This window comes from Salvelinus alpinus, chromosome 34 (assembly GCF_045679555.1).
Source record: "Salvelinus alpinus chromosome 34, SLU_Salpinus.1, whole genome shotgun sequence".
Lineage (NCBI taxonomy): Eukaryota > Metazoa > Chordata > Actinopteri > Salmoniformes > Salmonidae > Salvelinus > Salvelinus alpinus.
Genome location: NC_092119.1, coordinates 19,584,257 through 19,600,872, shown reverse-complemented (window position 1 = coordinate 19,600,872; position 16,616 = coordinate 19,584,257). Strand labels below are relative to the sequence as shown.

Genomic DNA, 16,616 nt, shown 5'->3' with positions numbered 1-16,616 from the left:
CGCCGGCACTAGTGGAAACACTGTCATACATCTTCACGCCGGCGCTAGTGGAAACACTGTCATACATCTTCACGCCGGCACTAGTGGAAACACTGTCATACATCTTCACGCCGGCGCTAGTGGAAACACTGTCATACATCTTCACGCCGGCACTAGTGGAAACACTGTCATACATCTTCACGCCGGCGCTAGTGGAAACACTGTCATACATCTTCACGCCGGCACTAGTGGAAACACTGTCATACATCTTCACGCCGGCACTAGTGGAAACACTGTCATACATCTTCACGCCGGCACTAGTGGAAACACTGTCATACATCTTCACGCCGGCACTAGTGGAAACACTGTCATACATCTTCACGCCGGCACTAGTGGAAACACTGTCATACATCTTCACGCCGGCACTAGTGGAAACACTGTCATACATCTTCACGCCGGCGCTAGTAGAAACACTGTCATACATCTTCACGCCGGCGCTAGTGGAAACACTGTCATACATTTTCACGCCGGCACTAGTGGAAACACTGTCATACATCTTCACGCCGGCACTAGTGGAAACACTGTCATACATCTTCACGCCGGCGCTAGTGGAAACACTGTCATACATCTTCACGCCGGCGCTAGTGGAAACACTGTCATACATCTTCACGCCGGCACTAGTGGAAACACTGTCATACATCTTCACGCCGGCACTAGTGGAAACACTGTCATACATCTTCACGTGTCAGTCATTGTGTCTAGTTTTTAAATGTTTTCTTTCTCTACCTGAAGACACTACTCATTCAACAAGTTTGCTTGTTTCTTGCTGTCTGTGTGACCCTCACTAGATTGTAGTGACTGGGGGATGAGGGGCTTTGCATGGTGTTGTGGACACTAGAACTGGTAGAATGGGGATGGAGACCTGAGAGAGAGGCCTTTCCCTACAGATCAGGCTCACCCAAATACTGTGACTTCTATTAGTTTTAAATGACAAGGGCCTGACATGACTCAGACAGGGCCTGGATTTAGCTCTGGGGGCCTTAGTTTCAACTGGACTGGAAGTTGTGTGCTAATAAAATAGTTCTTATAGGTATTAGGCTATCATCGGATCGCTGAACATAACATACAACAGCACAGTGCTGCAGAGTGCAGGAAGAGGGCAGCTGGCTTCATTAAGAGTCTGAGGAATGCTGAAACAAAATGAGCAATCACATTCAATTAACAGACACCCGTTGCTTCCCATTTTCTCTCTCCATGTCTCTCTCTCGCTCTCTCACTTTCTCTCTCCTGCCGCTATGGATGGATGGAAAGGAAAAGAGAATGAAATAATGACTGACTGCACATATGTGCATAAGAAGCATGTTCAGACTGACGCATACTAGTACTTAGGCTTGGGTCACATAGAGAGAGAGCAGAATAGAAAGAGGATTGGGAGGCCCCGGTGCACAACTGAGCAAGAGGTCAAGTACATTGTCTAGTTTGAGAAACAGATGCCTCACAAGTCCTCAACTGGCAGCTTCATTAAATAGTACCCGCAAAACACCAGTCTCAACGTCAACAGTGAAGAGGCAAAGAAAAAGCCATATCTCAGACTGGCCAATAAAAATAACAGATTAAGATGGGCAACTCTGCCGAGAAGGCCAGCATCCAGCATCCTGAAGTCGCCTCTTCGCTGTTGACGTTGAGACTGATGTTTTGCGGGTACTATTTAATGAAGGACTTGTGAGGCGTCTGTTTCTCAAACTAGACACTCTAATGTACTTGTCCTCTTGCTCAGTTGTGCACCGGGGCCTCCCACTCCTCTTTCTGTTCTGGTTAGAGCCTTCTGTGAAGGGAGTAGTACACTGCGTTGTACGAGATCTTCAGTTTCTTGGCAATTTCTCGCATGAAATAGCCTTCATTACTCAGAACAAGAATAGACTGACGAGTTTCAGAAGAAAGTTCTTTGTTTCTAGTCATTTTAAGCCTGTAATCGAACTCACAAATGCTGATGCTCCAGATACTCAACTAGTCTAAAGAAGGCCAGTTTTATTGCTTCTTTAATTAGCACAACAGTTTTCAGCTGTGCTAACATAATTGCAAAAGGGTTTTCTAATGATCAATTAGCCTTTTAAAATGATAAACTTGGATTAGCTAACACAATGTGCCATTGGAACACAGGAGTGATGGTTGCTGATAATGGGCCTCTGTACGCCTATGTAGGTATTCCATTAAAACATCTGCCGTTTCCAGCTACAATAGTAATTTACAACATTAACAATGTCTACACTGTATTTCTGATAAATGTTATGTTATTTTAATGGACAAAAAATCTGCTGTTCTTTCATAAACAAGGAAATTTCAAAGTGAACCCAAATCTCTGTAAAGGTAGGTGTATATATGTAATGGGATGTATAGAAATTATAGACATAATGGACAGTATGTGGATAGAATATTGAGTATATCTGTAGAATACATAGGATAGAATAGTGTATATACACAGCAATAGTTGAATAGGATGGCATTGACTAGAACACAGTATATACATATGAAATTATTAAAGTGACCAGTGATTCCACCTTAGAGGCAGTAAGGTGCAGGGTTGAGTAACCGGGCGGTAGCCAGCTAGTGATGGCTATTTAACAGTCTGAAGCCTTGAGATGTTTTTTAGTCTCTCGTCCCCAGCGTTGATGCACCTGTACTGACCTCGCCTTCTTGAAGATAGCGGGGTGAACAGGCCGTGGCTCAGGTGGTTGATGTGTCCTTCCTGTGACATCGGGTGCTGTAGGTGTCCTGGCAGGCAGTGTGCACCCGGTGATGCTTTGGGCAGACCGCACCACCCTCTGGAGAGCCCTGCGGTTGCGGGCGGTGCAGTTGCCATACCAGGCGGTGACACAGCCCAACAGGATGCTCTCAATGATGGATCTGTAAGAGTTTGTGAGGGTCTTAGGGGGCCTAGCTGAATTTCTTCAGCCTCCTGAGGTTGAAGAGGCGCTGTTGCGCCTTCTTCACCACACTGTCTGTGTGGGTGGACTATTTCAGATTATCAGGGATGTGTACGCTGAGAAACTTGAAGCTTTTCACCTTCTCCACTGCGGCCCCGTCGATGTGGATGGAGCGTGCTCCCTCGGCTGTCTCCTGAAGTCCACAATCAGCTCCTTCGTTTTGTTGACGTTGAGTGAGAGGTTATTTTCCTGGCACCACTCTGTCAGGTCCCTCACCACCTTTCTGTAGGCTGTGTCGTCATTGTTGGTAATCAGGCCTACTATTGTTATGTCAGTACAGGAGAGGGCTGAGCATGCACCCTTGTGGGGCCACTGTGCTGAGGATCAGCGAAGTGGTGTTGTCACCACCTGGGGGCGGCCCGTCAGGAAGTCCAGGACCCAGTTGCACACGGCGGGGTTCAGACCCAGGGCCTCGAGCTTAACTTCTCTAGGGTAGGGGGCAGCATTCGGAATTTTGGATGAAAAGCATACCCAAATTAAACTGCCTGCTTCTCGGGCCCAGAAGATATGATATGCATATAACTGGTCGATTTGGATGGAAAACACTCTAAAGTTTCCAAAACTGTTAAAATAGTGTCTGTGAGTATAACAGAACTGATTTGGCAGGCGAAAACCTGAGAAAAATCAATTCGGGAAGTAGTTTTTCTTTTGGTTTTGTAGTTTTCTATTCAATGCCATTACAGTATCCATTGACTTAGGACTCAAATTGCAGTTCCTATGCCTTCCAATAGATGTCAACAATTTTAGAAATTGTTTCAGGCTTGTATTCTGAAAAATGAGTAAGTAAGAGCAGTCTGAATGAGTGGACCCTAAAGTGTCACAGAGCTTTTTCTTGCGCGCAACCGAGAGAGTGCCTTTCTTGTTTACCTTTTATATTGACGACGTTTTTGTCGGGGGGGTTTGCCTTATGATTAACGAGACGTGGTGTGACCATAACTACATACAGGAACTCAAGTCCTTCTGTTCACCTGACTTAGAATTCCTCACAATCAAATGTCGACCGCATTATCTACCAAGGGAATTCTCTTCGATTATAATCACAGCCGTATATATACCCCCCCAAGCAGACACATCGATGGCCCTGAACAAACTTTATTTGACTCTATATAAACTGGAAACCACATATCCTGAGGCTGCATTCATTGTAGCTGGGGATTTTAACAAGGCTAATCTGAAAACAAGACTCCCTAAATTCTATCAGCATATCGATTGTGCTACCAGGGCTGGTAAAACCCTGGATCATTGTTATTCTAACTTCCGCGACGCATATAAGGCCCTCCCCCGCCCTCCTTTCGGAAAAGCTGACCACGACTCCATTTTGTTGCTTCCAGCCTACAGACAGAAACTAAAACAAGAAGCTCCCGCGCTCAGGCCTGTTCAACGCTGGTCCGACCAATCTGATTCCACGCTTCAAGACTGCTTCGATCACGTGGATTGGGATATGTTCCGCATTGCGTCCAGCAACAACATTGACAAATACGCTGATTCGGTGAGCAAGTTCATTAGAAAGTGCATCGGCGATGTCGTACCCACAGCAACTATAAAAACATTCCCAAACCAGAAACCGTGGATTGATGGCAGTATTCGCGCGAAACTGAATGCGAGAACCACTGCTTTTAACCAGGGCAAGGTGACCGGAAACATGACCGAATACAAACAGTGTAGCTATTCCCTCCGCAAGGCAATCAAACAAGCTAAGCGTCAGTATAGTGACAAAGTAGAGTTGCAATTCAACGGCTCAGACACAAGAGGTATGTGGCAGGGTCTACAGTCAATCACGGATTACAAAAAGAAAACCAGCCCCGTCGTGGACCAGGATGTCTTGCTCCCAGACAGACTAAATAACTTCTTTGCTCGCTTTGAGGACAATACAGTGCCACTGACACGGCCCGCGGCCCGCTACCCAAACCTGCGGACTCTCCTTCACTGCCGACGTGAGTAAAACATTTAAACATGTTAACCCTCGCAAGGCTGCAGGCCCAGACGGCATCCCATCCCAGCTGGCTGGTGTGTTTACGGACATATTCAATCAAACCTTATCGCAGTCTGCTGTTCCCACATGCTTCAAGAGGGCCACCATTGTTCCTGTTCCCAAGAAAGCTAAGGTAACTGAGCTAAACAACTACCGCCCCGTAGCACTCACTTCCGTCATCATGAAGTGCTTTGAGAGACTAGTCAAGGACCATATCACCTCCACCCTACCTGACACCCTAGACCCACTCCAATTTGCTTACCGCCCCAATAGGTCCACAGACGACGCAATCGCAACCACACTGCACACTGCCCTAACCCATCTGGACAAGAGGAATACATATGTGAGAATGCTGTTCATCGACTACAGCTCAGCATTTAACACCATAGTACCCTCCAAACTTGTCATCAAGCTCGAGACCCTGGGTCTCGACCCCGCCCTGTGCAACTGGGTCCTGGACTTCCTGACGGGCCGCCCCCAGGTGGTGAGGGTAGGTAACAACATCTCCACCCCGCTGATCCTCAACACTGGGGCCCCACAAGGGTGAGTTCTGAGCCCTCTCCTGTACTCCCTGTTCACCCACGACTGCGTGGCCATGCACGCCTCCAACTCAATCATCAAGTTTGCGGACGACACAACAGTGGTAGGCTTGATTACCAACAACGACGAGACGGTCTACAGGGAGGAGGTGAGGGCCCTCGGAGTGTGGTGTCAGGAAAATAACCTCACACTCAACGTCAACAAAACAAAGGAGATGATTGTGGACTTCAGGAAACAGCAGAGGGAGCACCCCCCTATCCACATCGATGGGACAGTAGTGGAGAGGGTAGTAAGTTTTAAGTTCCTCGGCGTACACATCACGGACAAACTGAATTGGTCCACCCACACAGACAGCGTTGTGAACCTCAGGAGGCTGAAGAAATTCGGCTTGTCACCAAAAGCACTCACAAACTTCTACAGATGCACAATCGAGAGCATCCTGTCGGGCTGTATCACCGCCTGGTACGGCAACTCCTCCGCCCACAACCGGAAGGCTCTCCAGAGGGTAGTGAGGTCTGCACAACGCATCACTGGGGGCAAACTACCTGCCCTCCAGGACACCTACACCACCCGATGTCACAGGAAGGCCATGAAGATCATCAAGGACAACAACCACCGAGCCACTGCCTGTTCACCCCGCTATCATCCAGAAGGCGAGGTCAGTACAGGTGCATCACGCCGGCACTAGTGGAAACACTGTCATACATCTTCACGCCGGCGCTAGTGGAAACACTGTCATACATCTTCACGCCGGCACTAGTGGAAACACTGTCATACATCTTCACGCCGGCACTAGTGGAAACACTGTCATACATCTTCACGCCGGCACTAGTGGAAACACTGTCATACATCTTCACGCCGGCACTAGTGGAAACACTGTCATACATCTTCACGCCGGCGCTAGTAGAAACACTGTCATACATCTTCACGCCGGCGCTAGTGGAAACACTGTCATACATTTTCACGCCGGCACTAGTGGAAACACTGTCATACATCTTCACGCCGGCACTAGTGGAAACACTGTCATACATCTTCACGCCGGCGCTAGTGGAAACACTGTCATACATCTTCACGCCGGCACTAGTGGAAACACTGTCATACATCTTCACGCCGGCGCTAGTGGAAACACTGTCATACATCTTCACGCCGGCACTAGTGGAAACACTGTCATACATCTTCACGCCGGCACTAGTGGAAACACTGTCATACATCTTCACGCCGGCGCTAGTGGAAACACTGTCATACATCTTCACGCCGGCACTAGTGGAAACACTGTCATACATCTTCACGCCGGCGCTAGTGGAAACACTGTCATACATTTTCACGCCGGCACTAGTGGAAACACTGTCATACATCTTCACGCCGGCACTAGTGGAAACACTGTCATACATCTTCACGCCGGCACTAGTGGAAACACTGTCATACATCTTCACGCCGGCACTAGTGGAAACACTGTCATACATCTTCACGTGTCAGTCATTGTGTCTAGTTTTTAAATGTTTTCTTTCTCTACCTGAAGACACTACTCATTCAACAAGTTTGCTTGTTTCTTGCTGTCTGTGTGACCCTCACTAGATTGTAGTGACTGGGGGATGAGGGGCTTTGCATGGTGTTGTGGACACTAGAACTGGTAGAATGGGGATGGAGACCTGAGAGAGAGGCCTTTCCCTACAGATCAGGCTCACCCAAATACTGTGACTTCTATTAGTTTTAAATGACAAGGGCCTGACATGACTCAGACAGGGCCTGGATTTAGCTCTGGGGGCCTTAGTTTCAACTGGACTGGAAGTTGTGTGCTAATAAAATAGTTCTTATAGGTATTAGGCTATCATCGGATCGCTGAACATAACATACAACAGCACAGTGCTGCAGAGTGCAGGAAGAGGGCAGCTGGCTTCATTAAGAGTCTGAGGAATGCTGAAACAAAATGAGCAATCACATTCAATTAACAGACACCCGTTGCTTCCCATTTTCTCTCTCCATGTCTCTCTCTCGCTCTCTCACTTTCTCTCTCCTGCCGCTATGGATGGATGGAAAGGAAAAGAGAATGAAATAATGACTGACTGCACATATGTGCATAAGAAGCATGTTCAGACTGACGCATACTAGTACTTAGGCTTGGGTCACATAGAGAGAGAGCAGAATAGAAAGAGGATTGGGAGGCCCCGGTGCACAACTGAGCAAGAGGTCAAGTACATTGTCTAGTTTGAGAAACAGATGCCTCACAAGTCCTCAACTGGCAGCTTCATTAAATAGTACCCGCAAAACACCAGTCTCAACGTCAACAGTGAAGAGGCAAAGAAAAAGCCATATCTCAGACTGGCCAATAAAAATAACAGATTAAGATGGGCAACTCTGCCGAGAAGGCCAGCATCCAGCATCCTGAAGTCGCCTCTTCGCTGTTGACGTTGAGACTGATGTTTTGCGGGTACTATTTAATGAAGGACTTGTGAGGCGTCTGTTTCTCAAACTAGACACTCTAATGTACTTGTCCTCTTGCTCAGTTGTGCACCGGGGCCTCCCACTCCTCTTTCTGTTCTGGTTAGAGCCTTCTGTGAAGGGAGTAGTACACTGCGTTGTACGAGATCTTCAGTTTCTTGGCAATTTCTCGCATGAAATAGCCTTCATTACTCAGAACAAGAATAGACTGACGAGTTTCAGAAGAAAGTTCTTTGTTTCTAGTCATTTTAAGCCTGTAATCGAACTCACAAATGCTGATGCTCCAGATACTCAACTAGTCTAAAGAAGGCCAGTTTTATTGCTTCTTTAATTAGCACAACAGTTTTCAGCTGTGCTAACATAATTGCAAAAGGGTTTTCTAATGATCAATTAGCCTTTTAAAATGATAAACTTGGATTAGCTAACACAATGTGCCATTGGAACACAGGAGTGATGGTTGCTGATAATGGGCCTCTGTACGCCTATGTAGGTATTCCATTAAAACATCTGCCGTTTCCAGCTACAATAGTAATTTACAACATTAACAATGTCTACACTGTATTTCTGATAAATGTTATGTTATTTTAATGGACAAAAAATCTGCTGTTCTTTCATAAACAAGGAAATTTCAAAGTGAACCCAAATCTCTGTAAAGGTAGGTGTATATATGTAATGGGATGTATAGAAATTATAGACATAATGGACAGTATGTGGATAGAATATTGAGTATATCTGTAGAATACATAGGATAGAATAGTGTATATACACAGCAATAGTTGAATAGGATGGCATTGACTAGAACACAGTATATACATATGAAATTATTAAAGTGACCAGTGATTCCACCTTAGAGGCAGTAAGGTGCAGGGTTGAGTAACCGGGCGGTAGCCAGCTAGTGATGGCTATTTAACAGTCTGAAGCCTTGAGATGTTTTTTAGTCTCTCGTCCCCAGCGTTGATGCACCTGTACTGACCTCGCCTTCTTGAAGATAGCGGGGTGAACAGGCCGTGGCTCAGGTGGTTGATGTGTCCTTCCTGTGACATCGGGTGCTGTAGGTGTCCTGGCAGGCAGTGTGCACCCGGTGATGCTTTGGGCAGACCGCACCACCCTCTGGAGAGCCCTGCGGTTGCGGGCGGTGCAGTTGCCATACCAGGCGGTGACACAGCCCAACAGGATGCTCTCAATGATGGATCTGTAAGAGTTTGTGAGGGTCTTAGGGGGCCTAGCTGAATTTCTTCAGCCTCCTGAGGTTGAAGAGGCGCTGTTGCGCCTTCTTCACCACACTGTCTGTGTGGGTGGACTATTTCAGATTATCAGGGATGTGTACGCTGAGAAACTTGAAGCTTTTCACCTTCTCCACTGCGGCCCCGTCGATGTGGATGGAGCGTGCTCCCTCGGCTGTCTCCTGAAGTCCACAATCAGCTCCTTCGTTTTGTTGACGTTGAGTGAGAGGTTATTTTCCTGGCACCACTCTGTCAGGTCCCTCACCACCTTTCTGTAGGCTGTGTCGTCATTGTTGGTAATCAGGCCTACTATTGTTATGTCAGTACAGGAGAGGGCTGAGCATGCACCCTTGTGGGGCCACTGTGCTGAGGATCAGCGAAGTGGTGTTGTCACCACCTGGGGGCGGCCCGTCAGGAAGTCCAGGACCCAGTTGCACACGGCGGGGTTCAGACCCAGGGCCTCGAGCTTAACTTCTCTAGGGTAGGGGGCAGCATTCGGAATTTTGGATGAAAAGCATACCCAAATTAAACTGCCTGCTTCTCGGGCCCAGAAGATATGATATGCATATAACTGGTCGATTTGGATGGAAAACACTCTAAAGTTTCCAAAACTGTTAAAATAGTGTCTGTGAGTATAACAGAACTGATTTGGCAGGCGAAAACCTGAGAAAAATCAATTCGGGAAGTAGTTTTTCTTTTGGTTTTGTAGTTTTCTATTCAATGCCATTACAGTATCCATTGACTTAGGACTCAAATTGCAGTTCCTATGCCTTCCAATAGATGTCAACAATTTTAGAAATTGTTTCAGGCTTGTATTCTGAAAAATGAGTAAGTAAGAGCAGTCTGAATGAGTGGACCCTAAAGTGTCACAGAGCTTTTTCTTGCGCGCAACCGAGAGAGTGCCTTTCTTGTTTACCTTTTATATTGACGACGTTTTTGTCGGGGGGGTTTGCCTTATGATTAACGAGACGTGGTGTGACCATAACTACATACAGGAACTCAAGTCCTTCTGTTCACCTGACTTAGAATTCCTCACAATCAAATGTCGACCGCATTATCTACCAAGGGAATTCTCTTCGATTATAATCACAGCCGTATATATACCCCCCCAAGCAGACACATCGATGGCCCTGAACAAACTTTATTTGACTCTATATAAACTGGAAACCACATATCCTGAGGCTGCATTCATTGTAGCTGGGGATTTTAACAAGGCTAATCTGAAAACAAGACTCCCTAAATTCTATCAGCATATCGATTGTGCTACCAGGGCTGGTAAAACCCTGGATCATTGTTATTCTAACTTCCGCGACGCATATAAGGCCCTCCCCCGCCCTCCTTTCGGAAAAGCTGACCACGACTCCATTTTGTTGCTTCCAGCCTACAGACAGAAACTAAAACAAGAAGCTCCCGCGCTCAGGCCTGTTCAACGCTGGTCCGACCAATCTGATTCCACGCTTCAAGACTGCTTCGATCACGTGGATTGGGATATGTTCCGCATTGCGTCCAGCAACAACATTGACAAATACGCTGATTCGGTGAGCAAGTTCATTAGAAAGTGCATCGGCGATGTCGTACCCACAGCAACTATAAAAACATTCCCAAACCAGAAACCGTGGATTGATGGCAGTATTCGCGCGAAACTGAAAGCGAGAACCACTGCTTTTAACCAGGGCAAGGTGACCGGAAACATGACCGAATACAAACAGTGTAGCTATTCCCTCCGCAAGGCAATCAAACAAGCTAAGCGTCAGTATAGTGACAAAGTAGAGTTGCAATTCAACGGCTCAGACACAAGAGGTATGTGGCAGGGTCTACAGTCAATCACGGATTACAAAAAGAAAACCAGCCCCGTCGTGGACCAGGATGTCTTGCTCCCAGACAGACTAAATAACTTCTTTGCTCGCTTTGAGGACAATACAGTGCCACTGACACGGCCCGCGGCCCGCTACCCAAACCTGCGGACTCTCCTTCACTGCCGACGTGAGTAAAACATTTAAACATGTTAACCCTCGCAAGGCTGCAGGCCCAGACGGCATCCCATCCCAGCTGGCTGGTGTGTTTACGGACATATTCAATCAAACCTTATCGCAGTCTGCTGTTCCCACATGCTTCAAGAGGGCCACCATTGTTCCTGTTCCCAAGAAAGCTAAGGTAACTGAGCTAAACAACTACCGCCCCGTAGCACTCACTTCCGTCATCATGAAGTGCTTTGAGAGACTAGTCAAGGACCATATCACCTCCACCCTACCTGACACCCTAGACCCACTCCAATTTGCTTACCGCCCCAATAGGTCCACAGACGACGCAATCGCAACCACACTGCACACTGCCCTAACCCATCTGGACAAGAGGAATACATATGTGAGAATGCTGTTCATCGACTACAGCTCAGCATTTAACACCATAGTACCCTCCAAACTTGTCATCAAGCTCGAGACCCTGGGTCTCGACCCCGCCCTGTGCAACTGGGTCCTGGACTTCCTGACGGGCCGCCCCCAGGTGGTGAGGGTAGGTAACAACATCTCCACCCCGCTGATCCTCAACACTGGGGCCCCACAAGGGTGAGTTCTGAGCCCTCTCCTGTACTCCCTGTTCACCCACGACTGCGTGGCCATGCACGCCTCCAACTCAATCATCAAGTTTGCGGACGACACAACAGTGGTAGGCTTGATTACCAACAACGACGAGACGGTCTACAGGGAGGAGGTGAGGGCCCTCGGAGTGTGGTGTCAGGAAAATAACCTCACACTCAACGTCAACAAAACAAAGGAGATGATTGTGGACTTCAGGAAACAGCAGAGGGAGCACCCCCCTATCCACATCGATGGGACAGTAGTGGAGAGGGTAGTAAGTTTTAAGTTCCTCGGCGTACACATCACGGACAAACTGAATTGGTCCACCCACACAGACAGCGTTGTGAACCTCAGGAGGCTGAAGAAATTCGGCTTGTCACCAAAAGCACTCACAAACTTCTACAGATGCACAATCGAGAGCATCCTGTCGGGCTGTATCACCGCCTGGTACGGCAACTCCTCCGCCCACAACCGGAAGGCTCTCCAGAGGGTAGTGAGGTCTGCACAACGCATCACTGGGGGCAAACTACCTGCCCTCCAGGACACCTACACCACCCGATGTCACAGGAAGGCCATGAAGATCATCAAGGACAACAACCACCCGAGCCACTGCCTGTTCACCCCGCTATCATCCAGAAGGCGAGGTCAGTACAGGTGCATCAAAGCAGGGACCGAGAGACTGAAAAACAGCTTCTATCTCAAGGCCATCAGACTGTTAAACAGCCACCACTAACATTGAGTGGCTGCTGCCAACATACTGACTCAACTCCAGCTCAGTTTAATAATGGAAATTGATGGGAATTGATCAAAAATGTATCACTAGCCACTTTAAACAATGCCACTTAATATAATGTATATGTATATACTGTACTCTATATCATCTACTGCATCTTGCCATCTTTATGTAATACATGTATCACTAGCCACTTTAAACTATGCCACTTTTATGTTTACATACCCTACATTACTCATCTCATATGTATATACTGTACTCGATACCATCTACTGCATCTTGCCTATGCCTTTCTGTACCATCACTTATTCATATATCTTTATGTACATATTCTTTATCCCTTTACACTTGTGTGTATAAGGTAGTAGTTGTGGAATTGTTAGGTTAGATTACTCGTTAGTTATTACTGCATTGTCAGAACTAGAAGCACAAGCATTTCGCTACACTCGCATTAACATCTGCTAACCATGTGTATGTGACAAATAAAATTTGATTTGATTTGAAATATTATCGATTATTTAGGCTAAAAACAACCTGAGGATTGAATATAAACATCTTTTGACATGTTTCTATGAACTTTACGGATACAATTTTGATTTTTTGTCTGCCTGTTTTGACTGCGTTTGAGCCTGTGGATTACTGAAGAAAACGCGCAAACAAAACTGAGGTTTTTGGATATAAAGAGACTTTATCGAACAAAAGGAAAATTTATTGAGTAAATGAATGTCTGCTGAGTGGAACCATATGAAGATCATCAAAGGTAAGGGATTAATGTTATCTCTATTTCTGACTTGTGTAACTCTTCTACTTGGCTGGTTACTGTTTGTAATGATTTGTCTGCTGGGCTATGTTCTCAAATAATCGTAAGGTATGCTTTCGCCGTAAAGCATTTTTTAAATCTGACACCGTGGTTTGATTCACAAGAAGTTAATCTTTAAACCTATGTTTTGTTTTCTGAATTTTTATAATGAGTATTTCTGTATTTGAATTTGGCGCCCAGCAGTTTCACTAGCTGTTGAAGAGGTGGGATGCTAACATCTCACGTCCCCAAGAGAGGTTAATGAAGATCTTGGAGGGTACTATGGTGTTGAAGGCTGAGCTGTAGTCAATGAACAGCATTCTTACATAGGTATTCCTTTTGTCCAGATGGGATAGGGCAGTGTGCAGTGCAATGGCGATTGCATCATCTGTGGATCTATTTGGACGGTATGCAAATTGAAGTGGGTCTAAGGTGTCAGGGAGGGTGGAGGTGATATGATCCTTAACTAGACTTTCAAAACACTTCATGATGACAGAAGTGAGTACTACGGGGTGATAGTAATTTAGTTCAGTTACCTTAGCTTTCTTGGGTACAGAAACAATGGTGGACATCTTGAAGCATGTGGGGACAGCAGACTGGGATATGTCTGAAAAACACTCCAGCCAGCTGGTCTGCACATGCTCTGAGGACGCGGCTAGGGATTCCATCTGGGCTGGCAGCACTGCGAGGGTTAACATGCTTAAATATCTTACTTACGTCGACCTCGGAGAATGAGAGCCCACAGTCCTCGGGAGCGGCCTGCGTCGGTGGCACTGGGTTATATAACACAGGAGAGATTATTTCACAGAAAATAATGTTCGTTGAGTTTTGTCATAGTTTAAAGTGATGAAAAGTAGCTTACAGCCGTGTTCTCATGTCTCGTCATTGAGCACCCCAAGCGGAGCCATTGTTCACACACACAGAGCACATGCAGCCTGCAGGGAGCGGGTGACATAGTGAGGAGCAGCGAATGGATTTACTAATGCAGTTATTTCAAACTTTGGTTTTCGGACAGAAGCAATGGTATGGCCTGAACGTCGCGGGCATGGGCTCTACTAAACATAGAAGATCATTTTAACTACTAGCAAGAGGTGGAGTCAGCTAGAGTGTGCAGCTTTCTGAGAATCACTGGCATAGAAGGGCAGGTTCGAAGTGCAAAGGCTTGTATGATGATTTGACGAGGCTATGCAACCTTTTTTTACAGACGGGGTGTTTCGATAGCTATGATGCAACCGTACAGTAAATTATGATATTTGGAGACTAGAAATACACATGAACATTTATTTGGTGTAAAATTCCCCTTTAACCCACAACAGATGGATGAGGGGTCACATTACAGGACGACTGTCTTCTCAAAGTAACATTTGTGTACATAAAACGTAGGTTATACAGTAAGTAAAGGAGATGAGTGCATTGGTATTCTGTGAGCATAACGGATTTACTCCTACATTTGTCACACTCAAGTAACTGAGACCAAATTATATTTGGAAATATTGACCTGGTTAGCACTTCTGTGTCAGCCTTCATGTTGAGGCCTCACCTCAGTATTTCCTGATCAGGGTCTCAGAACAGATCAACGGTATTGTAATGTTATTAACAGACACCAGGCAAGATGCTGATCAGTTGAGTCTCAGAACAGATCAACGGTATTGTAATGTTATTAACAGACACCAGGCAAGAGGCTGATCAGTTGGGTCTCAGAACAGATCACAGGTATTGTAATGTTACTAACAGACACCAGGCAAGATGCTGATCAGTTGGGTCTCAGAATAGATCACCGGTATTGTAATTTTATTAACAGACACCAGGCAAGATGCTGATCAGTAGGGTCTCAGAACGGATCACCGGTATTGTAATGTTACTAACAGACACCAGGCAAGATGCTGATCAGTTGAGTCTCAGAACAGATCACCGGTATTGTAATGTTACTAACAGACACCAGGCAAGATGCTGATCAGTTGAGTCTCAGAACAGATCACCGGTATTGTAATGTTACTAACAGACACCAGGCAAGATGCTGATCAGTTGGGTCTCAGAACGGATCACTGGTATTGTAATGTTACTAACAGACACCAGGCACAATGCTGATCAGTTGGGTCTCAGAACGGATCACTGGTGCTTTAACGTTACTAACAGACACCAGGCAAGATGCTGATCAGTTGGGTCTCAGAACGGATCACTGGTGCTTTAACGTTACTAACAGACACCAGGCAAGAGGCTGAGCAGAGAGAGGACTCAGAGCAGCTCACGGATAAATTATTATATTATATATATTATATTATTATACAACTTCCTCCAAATAAATCAAGACAAGGCCGAGGTACTTATTGCTGGAGCCAAAGCACAGAGAGAGAATCTGCTGCACATTTGAATTCACAGGCAATAAAGATAAAACACTAGGTAAAAAAACCTAGGTGTTATTTTAGATTCTGAACTAAATTTCGAATCACACATTAGGAATGTGAACAAAATAGCTTTTTACCACCTGAGGAACATTGCCAAGGTGCAGCCGTTTCTCTCTCAGGCTGATACAGAGAGACTCATCCATGCTTTTATTACAAGCAGGCTTGACTACTGTAATGCTCTCCTGTCTGGTCTAACAAAGAAAGCCATTGGTCAACTGCAAAACATACAGAATGCTACAACACGGGTACTGACCAAGACCAGATGGTGAGCACATATTACACCAGTGTTAAGGTCTCTGCACTGGCTGCCTGTGAGTTTTAGAAATCATTTTAAGATTCTTCTAAGAGGCCTGCAGAGGCCTTTAGTTATTATGCCCCCAGCCTCTGGAACAGCCTGCCAGAGAACCTGAGGGGGGCCGAAACTGTGGACATATATAAAAGAGATCTTAAAACATATCTTTTTAGCTTTGCTTTTCCTTAGGGTGCTTTTAATCGTTCAGTTTGTGTCATTCTTTTGGATTTTATTTTATGTTTGTTGTGTAGTAAATATTGCAGCTTTTATTTTCATTGTTTTTTCCTGTGAAGCACATTGCGTTGCATTCTATTTCTGAAATGTGCTGTATAAATAAAGCTTGATTTGATGCAGTTAAAATGACCATATGCCTTTTCAGGTTTCAAAGTGACTTTATGCTGAGTGGAAAAGCATCAGTCAGCTATTTCACAATAGTGTATGCATGAGTGTGTGCACACTTAGTCCCTGGATCTGAAGATGGGGCTGCGGCTTCCTGTTTAGCATTCTCCTCAGCCTCAGGGATTACTCTGCTCCTCAATGGGTCAATGATTGTCAGGCCCCAGTCATGCTAGTCTCTGAGTTACTCACGCTAGCCGTCAATGTCAAACAACAGATTTCGCCCTCAAGAATACTCACTGTACTACAGTCAATATTGAATAGGAAATGTTTAAAAT

The 16,616-nt window shown here is 45.9% G+C and overlaps 1 protein-coding gene and 1 long non-coding RNA gene across 2 annotated transcripts in view; one reads left to right on the top strand and one right to left on the bottom strand.

The window, feature by feature from the left end:
- LOC139563862 (uncharacterized) overlaps positions 1–14,498 on the bottom strand; it is a 32,942-nt gene extending 18,444 nt beyond the window's left edge. Inside the window, exons 1-2 of the long non-coding RNA XR_011672656.1 lie at positions 14,108–14,498; positions 13,963–14,018 (exon numbers count right to left, since the gene is read on the bottom strand). This is a non-coding gene — a long non-coding RNA (uncharacterized lncRNA). The remainder of the gene's footprint in view (positions 1–13,962; positions 14,019–14,107) is intronic.
- The window catches only part of LOC139563861 (rho GTPase-activating protein 5-like), a 75,502-nt gene that overhangs the window by 13,382 nt on the left and 45,504 nt on the right, over positions 1–16,616 (top strand). The window lies entirely within an intron of this gene.